General features: G+C 43.1%; 1 protein-coding gene across 2 annotated transcripts in view; it reads left to right on the forward strand.

The window, feature by feature from the left end:
• BCKDHB (branched chain keto acid dehydrogenase E1 subunit beta) overlaps positions 1 to 18,721 on the forward strand; it is a 398,626-nt gene that overhangs the window by 60,809 nt on the left and 319,096 nt on the right. The gene's annotated exons all lie outside the window — the stretch shown is intronic.

Below are 18,721 nucleotides of genomic sequence, written 5' to 3' on the forward strand. Positions count from 1 at the left end.
AATTACCTGACCAGATGTAGTTGCAATAGGGTGATAAATATCTGTAGAGAAGGCTGAGTGTTAAAGTGTTAACCTTTGATACAATAAATTGCCTTTCTCGCGAGGTTCTGTGTGCTTGGTGTAGTATCACAGATTAAAATCTCGATGCATGTACCGGTTTGCTTTATACGATAAGTAATGAAATATGCATTTTTTAAATTACCATGCACTATGTGTTGACACTGGAAGTTGTGTTTTCTGGCACTTATTGTAGTGTAAATTAAGACGGCATTAAGATTTTAGAGGTAATAGCTTACAAAAGCTTAGATGATGCACCGCTAGAGGCCAATGCAGCTTCTTAAAATGTTGGCTTCCATCTATCCAATCAGTTTCTAAAAATGTATGTGTATTCTATGTCCTGCAGTGATACTGCTACATTTTTATTAAATATATTATTCCGTGGCTAGTTCAGACCCCATTCATATGGGACCTGAACTTTGTGTTTGTGAAAAACTAGTTTTGTATGTTTAGTATGTCCCTGTTATGTTCTTATGTGATCACTAGAAGGCGAGCTAACTTTACTTTTCTTACTATATAATATGGCTTTCCTATTTGTTTCTAAGGGAAATGCTTTTCAGAAATAATACACGCTCCTTTCACATCAATTCATTTATATTTCAAAATTTGATGGTATACAGGTGAAACTCAGAAAATTAGAATATTGTGCAAAAGTTCATTTATTTCAGAAATTCAACTTAAAAGGTGAAACTAATATATTATATAGACTCATTACATGCAAACTGCAAAGTGAGATATTTCAAGCTTTTATTTGTTATCATTTTGATGATTGTGGCTTACAGTTTAAGATAACCCCAAATCCAAAATCTCAGAAGATTAGAATATTACATAAAATCAATAAAAAAAGGATTTTAAATACAGAAATGTCGGCCCTCTGAAAAGTATAATCATGCATATGTACTCAGTACTTGGTTTGGGCCCCTTTTGCATGAATTACTGCCTCAATGCGGCGTGGCATGGATTCTATCAGCCTGTGGCACCGCTGAGGTGTTATGGAAGACTAGGATGCTTCAATAGCGGCCTTCAGCTCTTCTGCATTGTTCAGTCTCAAGTCTCTCATCTTTCTCTTGGCAATGCCCCATAGATTCTCCTTTTTCTTTAGCCCAGGTAAGACGCTTCTGACGTTGAGAGATATATATATATATATATATATATATATATATATATATATATATATATATATATATATATATATATATATATATATATATATATATATACATACATACTGTAGATCATATATAAATATATGATTTATTTATTTTTTGACTGGGGAGGGGGAGGTGAGTGTTAATCTGGCATTGTGATCTTTTATGATTGTCTGTCAGGAAAGTTTCCACAAATGAACAAATCCCATTCTTTAATCTTTGTGTATTATCTGCTGGGAGAGAAAATGGTGACAGTGCTGTACCAAAGTTGGATCTGGAATAAAATAATAGAGACAATCAATGCAAAACACTAGAATTCTTTTGAAATGCTACCTGGAAAGGTAAATTATTTTCTGTAATGTAACCTCTATTTAGCTATGTCACTTTTGAAATGATGAAGTTTGTTTTATTTATTACGTTGTCATTATTGTATAACGTATGTTCAATAGTTCTTTCCTTTTCTTTTAACTTTTGATATTGATTCAATAAAATCTTAAAATAAAAGAAAAAATGAAGTCGTAAAAGGGTACCATGGAGGGGTACAGGGGGGGGGGTACACATTGAGAGGTCCGTGAGTAATCTCTAAGCAATCGGATGCAGACACAGTCTAGTGTCAATGCTCATTTCACCGCTGGGTGAAATGAGCATCCCCCCCCCCCCCCCCTCGCTCAGCACACATTGCGCTGTGTGCTGAGTGGGGGAGAGATGTGTGCTGAGCGTTCGTGCTAGATCGCTCAACACACACCTCAGAGAAATCTCCCCCTCTGTACTGGGCAGTAGAGTACTGAAAAAAAGATAAGCAAGATCTTCTAATGCCCCACTATAAATTGAACATAATTGGGAACTATTTTTATTTAAAAATCTATTTTTATTTACATTTTCTTTTCCTTAACATTTTTTCCATTTTTTTACCTTTTGACAAAATAAAGATCTTCTAGGGAGATTTTCTGCAATTTAATAAAGATAGCTGAGAGTGAGAACAGATAGAGGAAAAGAAGAGAGAGTCTAACGCTAGCAATTAAATCATAGAGGTTCATGAATCCATATCTAGAGTACTATTTTCGGAATAGGATTTAGCTTTCCAGAAACCATTTTAGACTAAACTTTATCTGTAACTATATGAAAACAGAGAAAAATAACCTCTCAGGAGATATTACTTGTAGACACAATAAGGACATTTATGACATTCTAAAGGACAATTTGTGCTCCCCATAAGAAAAAATAGAATAGTGTGGGCAATGGAATCCACTTGGGCATTTGCATTGAGTGTTCAGAGTACTAGATAAATCACTGAATTACTAAATATTGTTGATACGAGAAAAGTAGCCTCCTTTTCTACAGCTACCAGTAGAATGGGGTTTCTAAATACAGATTATTTCCTAACAAATATAATACGGTTATTTTGGAGGCAATTTAAAAAACATGATGTGTCACTCGAATCAGAAGGAGCCCCTTGTTAGATTCAAAAGGGTGGCAAGCTGAAATGTGTGAAAAGTGTCCTGTTTGGGCACACAGGCAGCACTTTTTGCAATCACGCCCAGCACTTTGGTCGGGATTAACCGCTTTACACAGCTAAACCCGACCTCTACGGGCGCTATCAGGGCAATAATTAAGATCAATTGAATATCGCCCTGTGAACTCCTGTCACTTTAGAAGGGAGACTGGAAGTGATAAAACAATTGAATAGCACCCAGTATGTCTTATATTCAGTGCTTCTACTGAAAGGTGGATTCTGAAGGAATAGAGAATACACATTACATTTTGAGCTTGTTTATAAAGGTTTGTAATCAAAGGCTGCATTTTGTATTGCAAAATATGTAACTTATACAAAAAGCAATGATATGACAATAGATCAAAGGCAACACATAAAGCAAAGCAAAGAGAAGCAAACCAAAAACTCCACTGAATTGCTGAAGAAGATTCTCCTTCTAGAAGTGATTTTTCCTCCGATAATGGATCATGAAAATAAACAGAAAGGAGTACAATGTGTAATATAGTCTAAATAAACAGTTCTCCTTCAGTTAAAATTAGTCCAATTATGATGCAAAATCCAGCGTACCAAAACTCACTTGTCGAGCTGGTAGGCCAGATATATAACGGTTTCTTTCAGATACAAGTTGACCAATAATATAAAGATGGACAGATGGGGGTTATATCGTACCAAAAACTCACTGGTAATGTCTCTTGGATCCTCATATAAAGGTTTCTTTCACATATGCGGGGACCTTCCTGTAGATGATTGTCACCTGTGTTTGACGATCCTCTTACGTGTAGTTCATGCTTCCAGTGGTGAGTATAAAAGGAGATAGTATGTAAGACTTATCACAATCCTTCCAATATTGATGTTGTGTTCCATCCATTTTCCAACATGGTGTTCCCAGTAGAACTTGATGTGGAATCAAGTGATGTTATATCAGGACATTACATTTCACTAGACCCTGGATTATAACTGCTTATCTCTTCTGTGATCTGCTGTGAAAATGTTGGAAAATGGATGGAACACAACATCAATATTGGAAGGATTCTGATAAGTCTTAGATACTAACTCTTTTTATACTCGCCACTGGGAGCATGAACTACACGTAAGAGGATTGTCAAACATAGGTGACAATCATCTACAGGAAGGTCCCTGCATATGTGAAAGACACCTTTTATATGAGAATCCAAGTCATATTACCAGTGAGATTTTAGTAAGATATTACCCCATCTGTCCATCTTTATATTATTGGTCAACTTGTGTCTGAAAGAAACCGTTATATATCTAGCCTACCAGCTCGACAAGTGAGTTTTGGTACGCTGGATTTTGCATCATAATTGGACTAATTTTAACTGAAGGAGAACTGTTTATTTAGACAATATTACACTTTATTTTCATGATCCATTATCGGAGGAAAAATCACTTCTAGAAGAAGACTCTTCTTCAGTGATTCAGTAGAGTTTTTGGTTTGCTTCTCTTTTCTTTGCTTTATGTGTTGCCTTTGATCTATTGTCATACCATTGTTTTTTTGTATATCTTTTCACCTGACTTGGGCAGATTATCTGGCAATTGATTGGGCATGCACTCCATTATCTCATTGCGTGAGGATTCCACAAGTCTCCCTTTATTCAAAATATGTAACTTGTTGGCTTCTCTTTTATCTTTATCTTTTTTTTTTTTTTTGTCAAGATCAAGACTGTTTGTGTTTGCTGCCCGTTTTTGGTGCTCCTGCATTATTACAGAGCTCACTGGCTCATACTATATTAAACCTGGCGATACATGTGTTTTAAAAAAACAATTTAAATATTTTATTAAAAATATACCTAGGGGGTGTTTTGCACTCCACCCCTTACCCCTGTGTCCATAGGCCGCCGTTGTACAATAAAATACTTCCCACCCCCAAGTAGAAATAGCCCCTCTAGTGACAAAATAATCCCCGGTATTATCACCCTTTATCCCCTACTAGTAAGAGATCCCTGTTGCAGAGCCCACACTATTTAGTACCCCCCTACCTGTATGTATGTACGTACGTACGTACGTACGTACAGTACTGTGTAAATGTTTTAGGCAGGTGTGAAAAAATGCTACAAAGAATAGACATGTTAATAGTTTTTTTAATTTATTTACTAACAAAATGCAAAGTGAATTAAAGAAACCTAAATCAAATCAATATTTGGTGTGACCACTCTTTGCCTTCAAAACAGCATCAATTCTTCTAGGTACACTTGCACAGTTTTTGAAGGAACTCAGCAGGAAGGTTATTCCAAACATCTTGGAGCTCTAACCACAGATTTTCTGTGGATGTAGACTTGCTCAAATCCTTCTGGCTCTTCATGTATTCCCAGACAGACTCGATGATGATGAGATCAGGGCTCTGTGGGGCCATATGATCACTTCCAGGGCTCCGTATTCTTCTTTATGCTGAAGATAGTTCTTAATGACATTCTCTGTATGTTTGGATCGTTGTCCTGTTGTAGAATACATTTGGAGACAAACAGACGCCTCATGATGGTATTGCATGATGGATAAGTACCTGCCTGTCTGTCTTGGCATTGAAGCACAAAGAAACGGGCAACATTGAGGACTGTAGAAGCAGTAGTTGGCCAAGGAAACTTAGTGTATCAGATGAAAGACATATCATGCTTACTTCCTTCAAAATCAAAATATGTCCAGCAGTGCCATCAGCTCAGAACTGGCAGAATCCAGTGGAAGCCAGGTACACCTATCTAATTTTAGAAGTCTGGGCAGAAGTGGTCTTCATGGAAGAATTGCAGCCAAAGAGCTATACCTTCGACGTGGAAACAAGGCCAAGCGACTCAACTGTGCACAAAAATAATATAGGAAATGGGTGCAGAAAAATAGCAGCAGGTGCTCTGAACTGATGAGTCAAAATTTTACATATTTGGCTATAACACGTGGCTTGGAACAACCACTCTGCTGAGTTTCTTCAAAAACTGTGCAAGTGTACCTAGAAGAATTGATGCTGTCACACCAAATATTAATTTGATTTAGATTTCTCTCCTATTCATTCACTTTGCATTGTGTTAATTGATACAAATAAACTTTCTCTAACGTCCTAGTGGATGCTGGGGACTCCGTCAGGACCATGGGGAATAGCGGCTCCGCAGGAGACAGGGCACAAAAAGTAAGCTTTTAGGATCACATGGTGTGTACTGGCTCCTCCCCCTATGACCCTCCTCCAAGCCTCAGTTAGGTTTTTGTGCCCGTCCGAGCAGGGTGCAATCTAGGTGGCTCTCTTAAAGAGTTGCTTAGAAAAAGTTTTTAGGTTCTTTATTTTCAGTGAGTCCTGCTGGCAACAGGCTCACTGCATCGAGGGACTTAGGGGAGAGAAGTGAACTCACCTGCGTGCAGGATGGATTGGCTTCTTAGGCTACTGGACACCATTAGCTCCAGAGGGAGTCGGAACACAGGTCTCGCCCTGGGGTTCGTCCCGGAGCCGCGCCGCCGACCCCCCTTGCAGATGCTGAAGATTGAAGAGGTCCGGAACCAGGCGGCAGAAGACTTTCAGTCTTCATCAGGTAGCGCACAGCACTGCAGCTGTGCGCCATTGTTGTCAGCACACTTCACACAGCGGTCACGGAGGGTGCAGGGCGCGGGGGGGGGGGCGCCCTGGGCAGCAATGTATAATACCTGTATGGCGAAAAATACATCACATATAGCCCTTGAGGCTATATGGATGTATTTAACCCCTGCCAGATATCACAGACTCCGGAGAAGAAGCCCGCCGAAAAGGGGGCGGGGCCTATTCTCCTCAGCACACAGCGCCATTTTCCCTCACAGAAATGCTGGTGGGAAGGCTCCCATGCTCTCCCCTGCACTGCACTACAGAAACAGGGTTAAAACAGAGAGGGGGGGCACTGATTTGGCGATATGAATATATATTAAAATGCTATAAGGGAGGAACACTTATATAAAGGTTGTCCCTGTATAATTATAGCGTTTTGGTGTGTGCTGGCAAACTCCCCCTCTGTCTCCCCAAAGGGCTAGTGGGTCCTGTCCTCTATCAGAGCATTCCCTATGTGTGTGCTGTATGTCGGTACGTGTGTGTCGACATGTATGAGGAAAATGTTGGTGAGGAGGCGGAGCAAATTGCCTGTAATGGTGATGTCACTCTCTAGGGAGTCGACACCGGAATGGATGGCTTATTTATGGAATTACGTGATAATGTCAACACGCTGCAAGCCGGTTGACGACATGAGACGGCCGGCGAACAAATTAGTACCTGTCCAGGCGTCTCAAACACCGTCAGGGGCTGTAAAACGCCCATTTACCTCAGTCGGTCGACACAGACCCAGACACGGACACTGATTTCAGTGTCGACGGTGAAGAAACAAACGTATTTTCCTTTAGGGCCACACGTTAAGGGCAATGAAGGAGGTGTTACATATTTCTGATACTACAAGTACCACAAAAAAGGGTATTATGTGGGATGTGAAAAAACTACCTGTAGTTTTTCCTGAATCAGATAAATTAAATGAAGTGTGTGATGATGCGTGGGTTTCCCCCGATAGAAAATTATTGGCGGTATACCCTTTCCCGCCAGAAGTTAGGGCGCGTTGGGAAACACCCCTTAGGGTGGATAAGGCGCTCACATGCTTATCAGAACAAGTGGCGGTACCATCTACAGATAGGGCCGTACTTAAGGAGCCAGCTGATAGGAGGCTGGAAAATATCCTAAAAAGTATACACACACATGCTGGTGTTATACTGCGACCAGCGATTGCCTCAGCCTGGATGTGCAGAGCTGAGGTGGCTTGGTCGGATTCCCTGACAAAAAATATTGATACCCTTGACAGGGACAGTATTTTATTGACTATAGAGCATTTAAAGGATGCATTTCTATATATGCGAGATGCGCAGAGGGATCTTTGCACTCTGGCATCAAGAGTAAATGCGATGTCCATATCTGCAAGAAGATGTTTATGGACACGACAGTGGTCAGGTGATGCAGATTCCAAACGGCACAAAGATGTATTGCCGTATAAAGGGGAGGAATTATTTGGGGTCGGTCCATGGGACCTGGTGGCCACGGCAACTGCTGGAAAATCCACCGTTTTTTACCCTAAGTCACATCTCTGCAGAAAAAGACACAGTCTTTTCAGCCTCAGTCCTTTCGTCCCTATAAGAGTCATATCTGCCCAGGGATAGAGGAAAGGGAAGAAGACTGCAGCAGGCAGCCCATTCCCAGGAACAGAAGCCCTCCACCGCTTCTACCAAGTTCTCAGCATGACGCTGGGACCGTACAGGACCCCTGGATCCTACAAGTAGTATCCAAGGGGTACAGATTGGAATGTCGAGACGTTTCCCCCTCGCAGGTTCCTGTAGTCTGCTGTACCAATGTCTCCCTACGACAGGGAGGCAGTATTGAAAACAATTCACAAGCTGTGTTCCCAGCAGGTGATAATAAAATTACCCCTCCTACAACAAGGAAAGGGGTGTTATTCCACACTATATGGTGGTACTGAAGCCAGAAGGCTAGGTGAGACCTATTCTAAATCTGAAATATTTGAACACTTACAAAGGTTCAAATCCAGATGCAGTCACTCAGAGCAGTGATAGCGAACCGGGAAGAAGGGGACTATATGGTGTCCCGGGACATCAGGGATGCTTACCTCCATGTCCCAAAATTTGCCTTTCTCACCAAGGGTACCTCAGGTTCGTGGTACAGAACTGTCACTATCAGTTTCAGACGATGCCGTTGGATTGTCCAAGGCACCCCGGGTCCTTACCAAGGTAATGACCGAAATGAGGATTCGTCTTCAAAGAAAATGGACGACCTCCTGATAAGAACAAGGTCCAGAGAACAGTTGGAGGTCGGAGTAGCACTATCTCAAGTAGTTCTACGACAGCACGGGTGGATTCTAAATATTCCAAAACCGCAGTTGTTCCGACGACACGTCTGCTGGTCCTAGGGATGATTCTGGACACAGTCCAGAAAAAGGTGTTTCTCCCAGAGGAGAAAGCCAGGGAGTTATCCGAGCTAATCGGGATGCTCCTAAAACCAGGAAAAGTGTCAGTGCATCATTGCACAAGAGTCCTGGTAAAAATGGTGGCTTATTACGAAGCGATTCCATTCGGCAGATTTCACGCAAGAACTCTTCAGTGGGATCTGCTGGACAAATTGTCCGGATCGCATCTTCAGATGCATCAGCGGATAACCCTATATCCAAGGACAAGGGTGTCTCTCCTGTGGTGATTACAGAGTGCTCATCTTCTAGAGGGCCGCAGATTCGGCATTCAGGATTGGATGCTGGTGACCACGGAGGCCAGCCTGAGAGGCTGGGGAGCAGTCACACAGGGAAAAAATTTCCAGGGAGTGTGATCAAGTCTGGAGAATTCTCTCCACATAAATATACTGGAGCTAAGAGCAAATTTATAATGCTCTAAGCTTAGCAAGACCTCTGCTTCAAGGTCAGCCGGTATTGATCCAGTGGGATAACATCACGGCAGTCGCCCACGTAAACAGAAAGGGCGGCACAAGAAGCAGGAGGGCAGTGGCAAGACTGCAATGATTTTTCGCTAGGCGGAAAATCATGTGATAGCACTGTCAGCAGTGTTCATTCCGGGAGTGGACGATTGGGAAGCAGACTTCCTCAGCAGGCACGACCTCCACCCGGGAGAGTGGGAACTTCATCGGGAAGTTTTCCGCATGATTGTGAACCGTTGGGAAAGACCAAAGGTGGACATGATGGCGTCCCGCCCGAACAAAAAACGGGACAGGTATTGCGCCAGGTCACGAGACCTTCAGGCGATAGCTGTGGACGTCCTGGTAACACCGTGGGTGTAACAGTCGGTGTATGTGTTCCCTCCTCTGCTTCTCATAACCAAGGTATTGAGAATTATAAGACGTAGAGGAGTAAGAACTATACTCGTGGCTCCGGATTGGCCAAGAGGGACTTGGTACCCGGAACTTCAAGAGATGCTCACAGAGGACTAATGGCCTCGGGAGCTAAGAAGGGACTTGCTTCAGCAAGTACCATGTCTGTCCCAAGACTTACCGCGGCTGCGTTTGACGGCATGGCGTTTGAACGCCGGATCCTAAGGGAAAAGGCATTTCGGAAGAGGTCATACCTACCCTGGTCAAAGCCAGGAAGGAGGTGACCGCACAACGTTATCACCACATGTGGTGAAAATATGTTGCGTGGGTGAGGCCAGGAAGGCCCCACGAAGAAATTTCAACTAGGTCGATTTCTGCACTTCCTGCAAACAGGAGTGTCTATGAGCCTCAAATTGGGGTCCATTAAGGTTCAAGTTTCGGCCCTGTAGATTTTCTTCCAGAAAGAATTGGCTTCGGTTCCTGAAGTCCAGACGTTTGTCAAGGGAGTATTGCATATACAGCCCCTTTTGTGCCTCCAGTGGCACCGTGGGATCTCAACGTAGTGTTGGGATTCCTCAAATCATATTGGTTTGAACCGCTCAAATCTGTGGATTTGAAATATCTCACATGGAAAGTGACCATGCTGTTGGCCCTGGCCTCGGCCAGGCGATTGTCAGTATTGGCGGCTTTGTCTTACAAAAGCCCATATTTGATTTTCCATTCGGACAGGGCAGAACTGCGGACTTGTCCCCAGTTTCTTCCTAAGGTGGTGTCAGCGTTTCACCTGAAACAACCTATTGTGGTGCCTGCGGCTACTAGGGACTTGGAGGACTCCAGGTTGCTAGACGTTGTCAGGGCACTTCCTGTCCGCGGCTCTGAATGCTTCTTTCGTACCGGAAGTGACGTCTCCTTGTGGGCCGCGTGACCATGGCGACGCTGGGGGGAAGAAGAAAAAGTGAACACTTGATCCCTAGTGCTTAAAATCAAATCGTGCAACATATATGTGATTAAAAAACGGTAGCAGCTATTTTTTAACCGCTCCGCTGTCATGTCATCAATACATATAATTAAAAACAACATTTTTACAATCATCATAAAACCATTCAATGTGTTCACATTATCTCTTGTGGTACTTTTAGTGCATAAGTATTTACTAAATTAAGACCTATACATCAACCGGATAATTATTACTCGGCTGGTGTCAGGATGGGTGCTTCACTCCAAAATTATTTATTTGTGCACAGTAATTTATGGTCCTTTAAACAACATATGCTGATGTTTATATCTTTTGGCTGCTGATAGGTTGTTCTATTTAACTGGAGACTTTTCTCATATTATCATTCCTGATCTCTGCTTATAGTGACCTTTTATGTACGTCATTTACTGGCAGTTGTTTTAGTTACGTTTAAATTTATATTTATTGCTGACCTCACAAAAAATTAATCAGGCCCAGACTGTCATTCAAACCGCCCGGTTTCAGGGTGTTTAACTTGTGGATCCACCTGGACTCTAGTTGCAGTAACTGTTGTCCTCGGTTGCCACCTCTGGGCTGTATTGGCACGTGATCAATGATCCTGTGTTTAAAAGTGGCCATACCATGTCTGTTGTCCAAAAAATGTCTGGCCACAGGTTGATCTGCGCTACCAGTCGCTAGGGCGTTGCGTATTGCCTGCCTGTGCTGTGCCATTCTGATCTTAAACTGGCACTCCGTCTTGCCGATGTAATAGCGCCCACATGGGCACATAATGGCATATACCACGAATTTAGTGCTACATGTCAGTGGCCATCTAATGGGGAATTTCTTCCCCGTGTATGGATGGACAATATTATCTCCAGGTGACATGTGAGAGCACGTGGTGCATCCTGTGCACTTGTAGCAGCCATTCTTGCGTGTTAAGAAATTCTTTGCTGGGGGTGCTTTAAATTTGGACATGTCCGTCTTTACCACTATGTCCCTGATGCTTTTGCCTCTTTTATGGCTAGGCATCAGTCTCTTATCTTTAAAGATTTGTAAATCTGGGTCAGTTGTGACAATAGGCCACAACTTCTGTACCTGCTTTTTAGTGGTCGCACTCCTGGTAGAGAATTCATTCACCCATGGAATGACCTTGGTCATATCCTTGGCCTCAGCTGGTTGCAATAGCTCTTCTCTCTTTTTACCCAAGGCCTTCACCTTGGCTGCCCGCAATAATTTTCTGGGGTATCCCCTTTGGAGAAATCTTTGCTCCATTTCATCCAATTGGGATATCCTCTGTTGTTTGTCACTATTCACCCTACAGACACGTAGAAACTGGGAGTAGGGGAGCCCCTTGATTGTGGCTGGGGGGTGGAAACTATCATGCCTTAACATGGTGTTCCTGTCTGTCGGTTTTTTATACAGACTCGTGATGATCTGCTTATCTTGGATTTTGATGTGAATATCCAAGAAGCAGATCTCTGTCTTGCTGCTTGTTGCGGTAAACTTAATGGGGCTGGTTGTGGCATTATGTGTCGCCACCAGCTCCCTTAATGCCAGCTCTGTGCCTCTCCAAAACAGCAATAGGTCATCTATATACCTGTAATAGACAAACAAACAATCCGCCACCGCTTTCTCTGCAAAAAAGAGCTCTCTCTCTACTACCCACATGTAGGAATTAGCGAACGAGGGTGCCACCGAAGACCCCATGGCACACCCCGTTAGCTGCCTGTAATAAATCCCATCAAAGATAAAGAAATTGTGGGTGAGGGTGAATTCCAACAACAAAATGAAAAAATCTACATCAGGTCCTTCATAGTGTCTGTTCCCTGTTATCAACTGTCTTACAGCCTGTAGACCCTGTGCATGGGGTATGCACGTGTAGAGGCTTGTGACGTCTAGGGTAGCTAATACGACATCTGTTGGTGCCTCCTTGATAGACAGGAACTTCCTGAGCAGCATGCTAGAGTCTTTTAAGTGGGAGACCGTATTCTGGATGCAGGGTTGTAGGTAAGTGTCCAAGTACACTGCAGCTGGCTCGCACAGAGACCCCCGGGCAGATATGATGGGTCTTCCCGGAGGCCTCTGTGCGTTCTTGTGTATCTTGGGGATTGTATAGAATATAGGTGTTACTGGATATTCTGGACACAGCTTCCTGCCGATGTCAGCTGTTATTTCTTCCCCGTGTATGGATGGACAATATTATCTCCAGGTGACATGTGAGAGCACGTGGTGCATCCTGTGCACTTGTAGCAGCCATTCTTGCGTGTTAAGAAATTCTTTGCTGGGGGTGCTTTAAATTTGGACATGTCCGTCTTTACCACTATGTCCCTGATGCTTTTGCCTCTTTTATGGCTAGGCATCAGTCTCTTATCTTTAAAGATTTGTAAATCTGGGTCAGTTGTGACAATAGGCCACAACTTCTGTACCTGCTTTTTAGTGGTCGCACTCCTGGTAGAGAATTCATTCACCCATGGAATGACCTTGGTCATATCCTTGGCCTCAGCTGGTTGCAATAGCTCTTCTCTCTTTTTACCCAAGGCCTTCACCTTGGCTGCCCGCAATAATTTTCTGGGGTATCCCCTTTGGAGAAATCTTTGCTCCATTTCATCCAATTGGGATATCCTCTGTTGTTTGTCACTATTCACCCTACAGACACGTAGAAACTGGGAGTAGGGGAGCCCCTTGATTGTGGCTGGGGGGTGGAAACTATCATGCCCCATTAGATGGCCACTGACATGTAGCACTAAATTCGTGGTATATGCCATTATGTGCCCATGTGGGCGCTATTACATCGGCAAGACGGAGTGCCAGTTTAAGATCAGAATGGCACAGCACAGGCAGGCAATACGCAACGCCCTAGCGACTGGTAGCGCAGATCAACCTGTGGCCAGACATTTTTTGGACAACAGACATGGTATGGCCACTTTTAAACACAGGATCATTGATCACGTGCCAATACAGCCCAGAGGTGGCAACCGAGGACAACAGTTACTGCAACTAGAGTCCAGGTGGATCCACAAGTTAAACACCCTGAAACCGGGCGGTTTGAATGACAGTCTGGGCCTGATTAATTTTTTGTGAGGTCAGCAATAAATATAAATTTAAACGTAACTAAAACAACTGCCAGTAAATGACGTACATAAAAGGTCACTATAAGCAGAGATCAGGAATGATAATATGAGAAAAGTCTCCAGTTAAATAGAACAACCTATCAGCAGCCAAAAGATATAAACATCAGCATATGTTGTTTAAAGGACCATAAATTACTGTGCACAAATAAATAATTCTGTCTTGTACTCTAAAATGTCCTGTACTGTCGAATGTCTTCGATTGTTGAGTGATCAAGACACCTATTGCAGATTGAGTTCTGATCCTTCACAGGATTACAGAACACAATTGGGGAGCCTGTTACAGGAAGCACAGGATGAGGGGTTGATAACAGCTGACATCGGCAGGAAGCTGTGTCCAGAATATCCAGTAACACCTATATTCTATACAATCCCCAAGATACACAAGAACGCACAGAGGCCTCCGGGAAGACCCATCATATCTGCCCGGGGGTCTCTGTGCGAGCCAGCTGCAGTGTACTTGGACACTTACCTACAACCCTGCATCCAGAATACGGTCTCCCACTTAAAAGACTCTAGCATGCTGCTCAGGAAGTTCCTGTCTATCAAGGAGGCACCAACAGATGTCGTATTAGCTACCCTAGACGTCACAAGCCTCTACACGTGCATACCCCATGCACAGGGTCTACAGGCTGTAAGACAGTTGATAACAGGGAACAGACACTATGAAGGACCTGATGTAGATTTTTTCATTTTGTTGTTGGAATTCACCCTCACCCACAATTTCTTTATCTTTGATGGGATTTATTACAGGCAGCTAACGGGGTGTGCCATGGGGTCTTCGGTGGCACCCTCGTTCGCTAATTCCTACATGTGGGTAGTAGAGAGAGAGCTCTTTTTTGCAGAGAAAGCGGTGGCGGATTGTTTGTTTGTCTATTACAGGTATATAGATGACCTATTGCTGTTTTGGAGAGGCACAGAGCTGGCATTAAGGGAGCTGGTGGCGACACATAATGCCACAACCAGCCCCATTAAGTTTACCGCAACAAGCAGCAAGACAGAGATCTGCTTCTTGGATATTCACATCAAAATCCAAGATAAGCAGATCATCACGAGTCTGTATAAAAAACCGACAGACAGGAACACCATGTTAAGGCATGATAGTTTCCACCCCCCAGCCACAATCAAGGGGCTCCCCTACTCCCAGTTTCTACGTGTCTGTAGGGTGAATAGTGACAAACAACAGAGGATATCCCAATTGGATGAAATGGAGCAAAGATTTCTCCAAAGGGGATACCCCAGAAAATTATTGCGGGCAGCCAAGGTGAAGGCCTTGGGTAAAAAGAGAGAAGAGCTATTGCAACCAGCTGAGGCCAAGGATATGACCAAGGTCATTCCATGGGTGAATGAATTCTCTACCAGGAGTGCGACCACTAAAAAGCAGGTACAGAAGTTGTGGCCTATTGTCACAACTGACCCAGATTTACAAATCTTTAAAGATAAGAGACTGATGCCTAGCCATAAAAGAGGCAAAAGCATCAGGGACATAGTGGTAAAGACGGACATGTCCAAATTTAAAGCACCCCCAGCAAAGAATTTCTTAACACGCAAGAATGGCTGCTACAAGTGCACAGGATGCACCACGTGCTCTCACATGTCACCTGGAGATAATATTGTCCATCCATACACGGGGAAGAAATTCCCCATTAGATGGCCACTGACATGTAGCACTAAATTCGTGGTATATGCCATTATGTGCCCATGTGGGCGCTATTACATCGGCAAGACGGAGTGCCAGTTTAAGATCAGAATGGCACAGCACAGGCAGGCAATACGCAACGCCCTAGCGACTGGTAGCGCAGATCAACCTGTGGCCAGACATTTTTTGGACAACAGACATGGTATGGCCACTTTTAAACACAGGATCATTGATCACGTGCCAATACAGCCCAGAGGTGGCAACCGAGGACAACAGTTACTGCAACTAGAGTCCAGGTGGATCCACAAGTTAAACACCCTGAAACCGGGCGGTTTGAATGACAGTCTGGGCCTGATTAATTTTTTGTGAGGTCAGCAATAAATATAAATTTAAACGTAACTAAAACAACTGCCAGTAAATGACGTACATAAAAGGTCACTATAAGCAGAGATCAGGAATGATAATATGAGAAAAGTCTCCAGTTAAATAGAACAACCTATCAGCAGCCAAAAGATATAAACATCAGCATATGTTGTTTAAAGGACCATAAATTACTGTGCACAAATAAATAATTTTGGAGTGAAGCACCCATCCTGACACCAGCCGAGTAATAATTATCCGGTTGATGTATAGGTCTTAATTTAGTAAATACTTATGCACTAAAAGTACCACAAGAGATAATGTGAACACATTGAATGGTTTTATGATGATTGTAAAAATGTTGTTTTTAATTATATGTATTGATGACATGACAGCGGAGCGGTTAAAAAATAGCTGCTACCGTTTTTTAATCACATATATGTTGCACGATTTGATTTTAAGCACTAGGGATCAAGTGTTCACTTTTTCTTCTTCCCCCCAGCGTCGCCATGGTCACGCGGCCCACAAGGAGACGTCACTTCCGGTACGAAAGAAGCATTCAGAGCCGCGGACAGGAAGTGCGGCTGGCGTGTCCACGGCGGTCGCTGGCGGGGAGATCAGAAAGAGGAGGGGGGTAAGTGTGTATTTATTGCTCACTATTGTCACTGTTTGTTTGTCCTGAAGACGGGGAGGTGGTCCCCGAAACGTTGACCGCACGAATACAGCTTTTTTTCACTGTTTACAAAAGTCTCCGAGTGCCGCCTTTTGATTTCTATTGCCGGTACATGTTAGGGAGAGCATCCCTGGGGAAGGCACCGGAGCGAGACACACCCTGAGGGGGAGGACCGGAGTGCCGGAGCACATTCGCTATATATATATATATATATATATATTTCCAGAAAGGCTGGAGTCAGAAAGTCTGACTTGCTGTTTATATTGTATGCACCCAAAAAGCTGGGTGCTCCTGCTTCTAAGCAGACTATTGCTCGTTGGATTTGTAGTACAATTCAACTTGCACATTCTGTGGCAGGCCTGCCACAGCCAAAATCTGTAAATGCCCATTCCACAAGGAAGGTGGGCTCATCTTGGGCGGCTGCCCGAGGGGTCTCGGCTTTACAACTTTGCCGAGCAGCTACGTGGTCAGGGGGGGAACACGTTTGTAAAATTCTACAAATTTGATACCCTGGCTGAGGAGGACCTGGAGTTTCTCTCATTCGGTGCTGCAGAGTCATCCGCACTCTCCCGCCCGTTTGGGAGCTTTGGTATAATCCCCATGGTCCTGACGGAGTCCCCAGCATCCACTAGGACGTTAGAGAAAATAAGATTTTACTTACCGATCTATTTCTCGTAGTCCGTAGTGGATGCTGGGCGCCCATCCCAAGTGCGGATTGTCTGCATTACTTGTACATAATTATTGTTACAAAAATCGGGTTGTTATTGTTGTGGGCCATCTTTTCAGAGGCTCCTTCGTTGTTATCATACTGTTAACTGGGTTCAAATCACAGGTTGTACGGTGTGATTGGTGTGGCTGGTATGAGTCTTACCCGGGATTCAAGATCCTTCCTTATTGTGTATGCTCGTCCGGGCACAGTACCTAACTGAGGCTTGGAGGAGGGTCATAGGGGGAGGAGCCAGTACACACCATGTGATCCTAAAAGCTTACTTTTTGTGCCCTGTCTCCTGCGGAGCCGCTATTCCCCATGGTCCTGACGGAGTCCCCAGCATCCACTACGGACTACGAGAAATAGATTTATCGGTAAGTAAAATCTTATTAACACTTCTATTTTTTAAAGCATTCTTACTTTGCAGCATTTTACCACACCTGCCTAAAACTTTGCTACAGTACTGTATATGTGTGTGTGTGTGTGTGTGTGTATGTGTGTGTATATATTTAACACATCATACCCCCACCACATGATAGCCCCTTCCCCTCACCTCATCTTATATTGTGCCCTGCAATGCCGCACATAACTCCCGGAGGCCTGCGACAGGAGGAGTAATGGATTTCCTCCCTACAGACGGGGGACACAGTGGGGACAGGTAGCGCATTACTGGCCGAGGTCTTTAGTGCTAGTTAAGTGGTTACTATTTAGATAAAGTTAAAATATAGAAATGCTATTAACCTACTTTGTGGACATCAAATAAATAAACAGGTAAAAAGAAAATTCTAAATCCCTGCTCTAAATACCATATGGTAATTAATTGTTAGTGCAGTCATATGTGAACATGTTAAACTGCAATTAAATTTGTCAAACCACCCTAGTTTCTGAGCTTTATGGGAGTTTCTTTATTTCATTAACACAGATGTTAAGGTTTTAATTAAGGATCATCTGTACAGTTCTATATTGGAAAGGGATTCATTTTATGAACTGGATTATAAAAGTCATCTTCCATTCCAGTGTGACTTCATTTAATCTAATTGTATATTTGTTCTAGATAATGCAGACTTAATTATAAGTTTGGAAGAAATGTTTGTGGGGCAAACTGAAGTTCAAGTTAACTACATATTTTACAGTTTGCAAAATAGAAATCGCTGGTTTCATGCTCAGTATTAATAGCTACGGCTTTGGTTTTCTGTACTGCCAATATATTTATTTTGTTTTCTGTATGCATAATTGCATTCTATTTTAGCTGATATTGTACTAAAACATTACAGCAGTCTTACCAACTTTTACTACCTTTCTTCCTGGAGATATGGAGGCAAGGTAGAAAAAGAGGAAGTGGTCAGGGTTTGATGATATGATTTGTGTCCTGTTCCCAACAACCTTGTGATAGGTAAGAGCTCTCGGAGGGTATCTACTTATTTTGAGAGGTATATGTTACTGTTTGATCTGGTTTAATGTGTATCCAAAGTTATAGAATTTCCAAACTCTGTCCTCAAGGTGCTCGAACAGTCCAGGTGTTAAGTTTAACCATACTTGCGCACAGGTAGCTTAAGTAGTACCTCATTTAGTTTGATGTAAACATCTGTGCTCAGCCATGGATATCTTTAAAATCTGGACTATTAGGGTGTTTTGAGGATCGCATTTGGGAACCACCGCCTTAAATTGTAGGTTTCACTGAATCTCTAAATTAAAAGATGTTGCTGAACAAATTGTGACCACCACAAAGAACAC

This window comes from Pseudophryne corroboree, chromosome 4, assembly GCF_028390025.1.
Source record: "Pseudophryne corroboree isolate aPseCor3 chromosome 4, aPseCor3.hap2, whole genome shotgun sequence".
In the NCBI taxonomy this organism is placed as follows: domain Eukaryota; kingdom Metazoa; phylum Chordata; class Amphibia; order Anura; family Myobatrachidae; genus Pseudophryne; species Pseudophryne corroboree.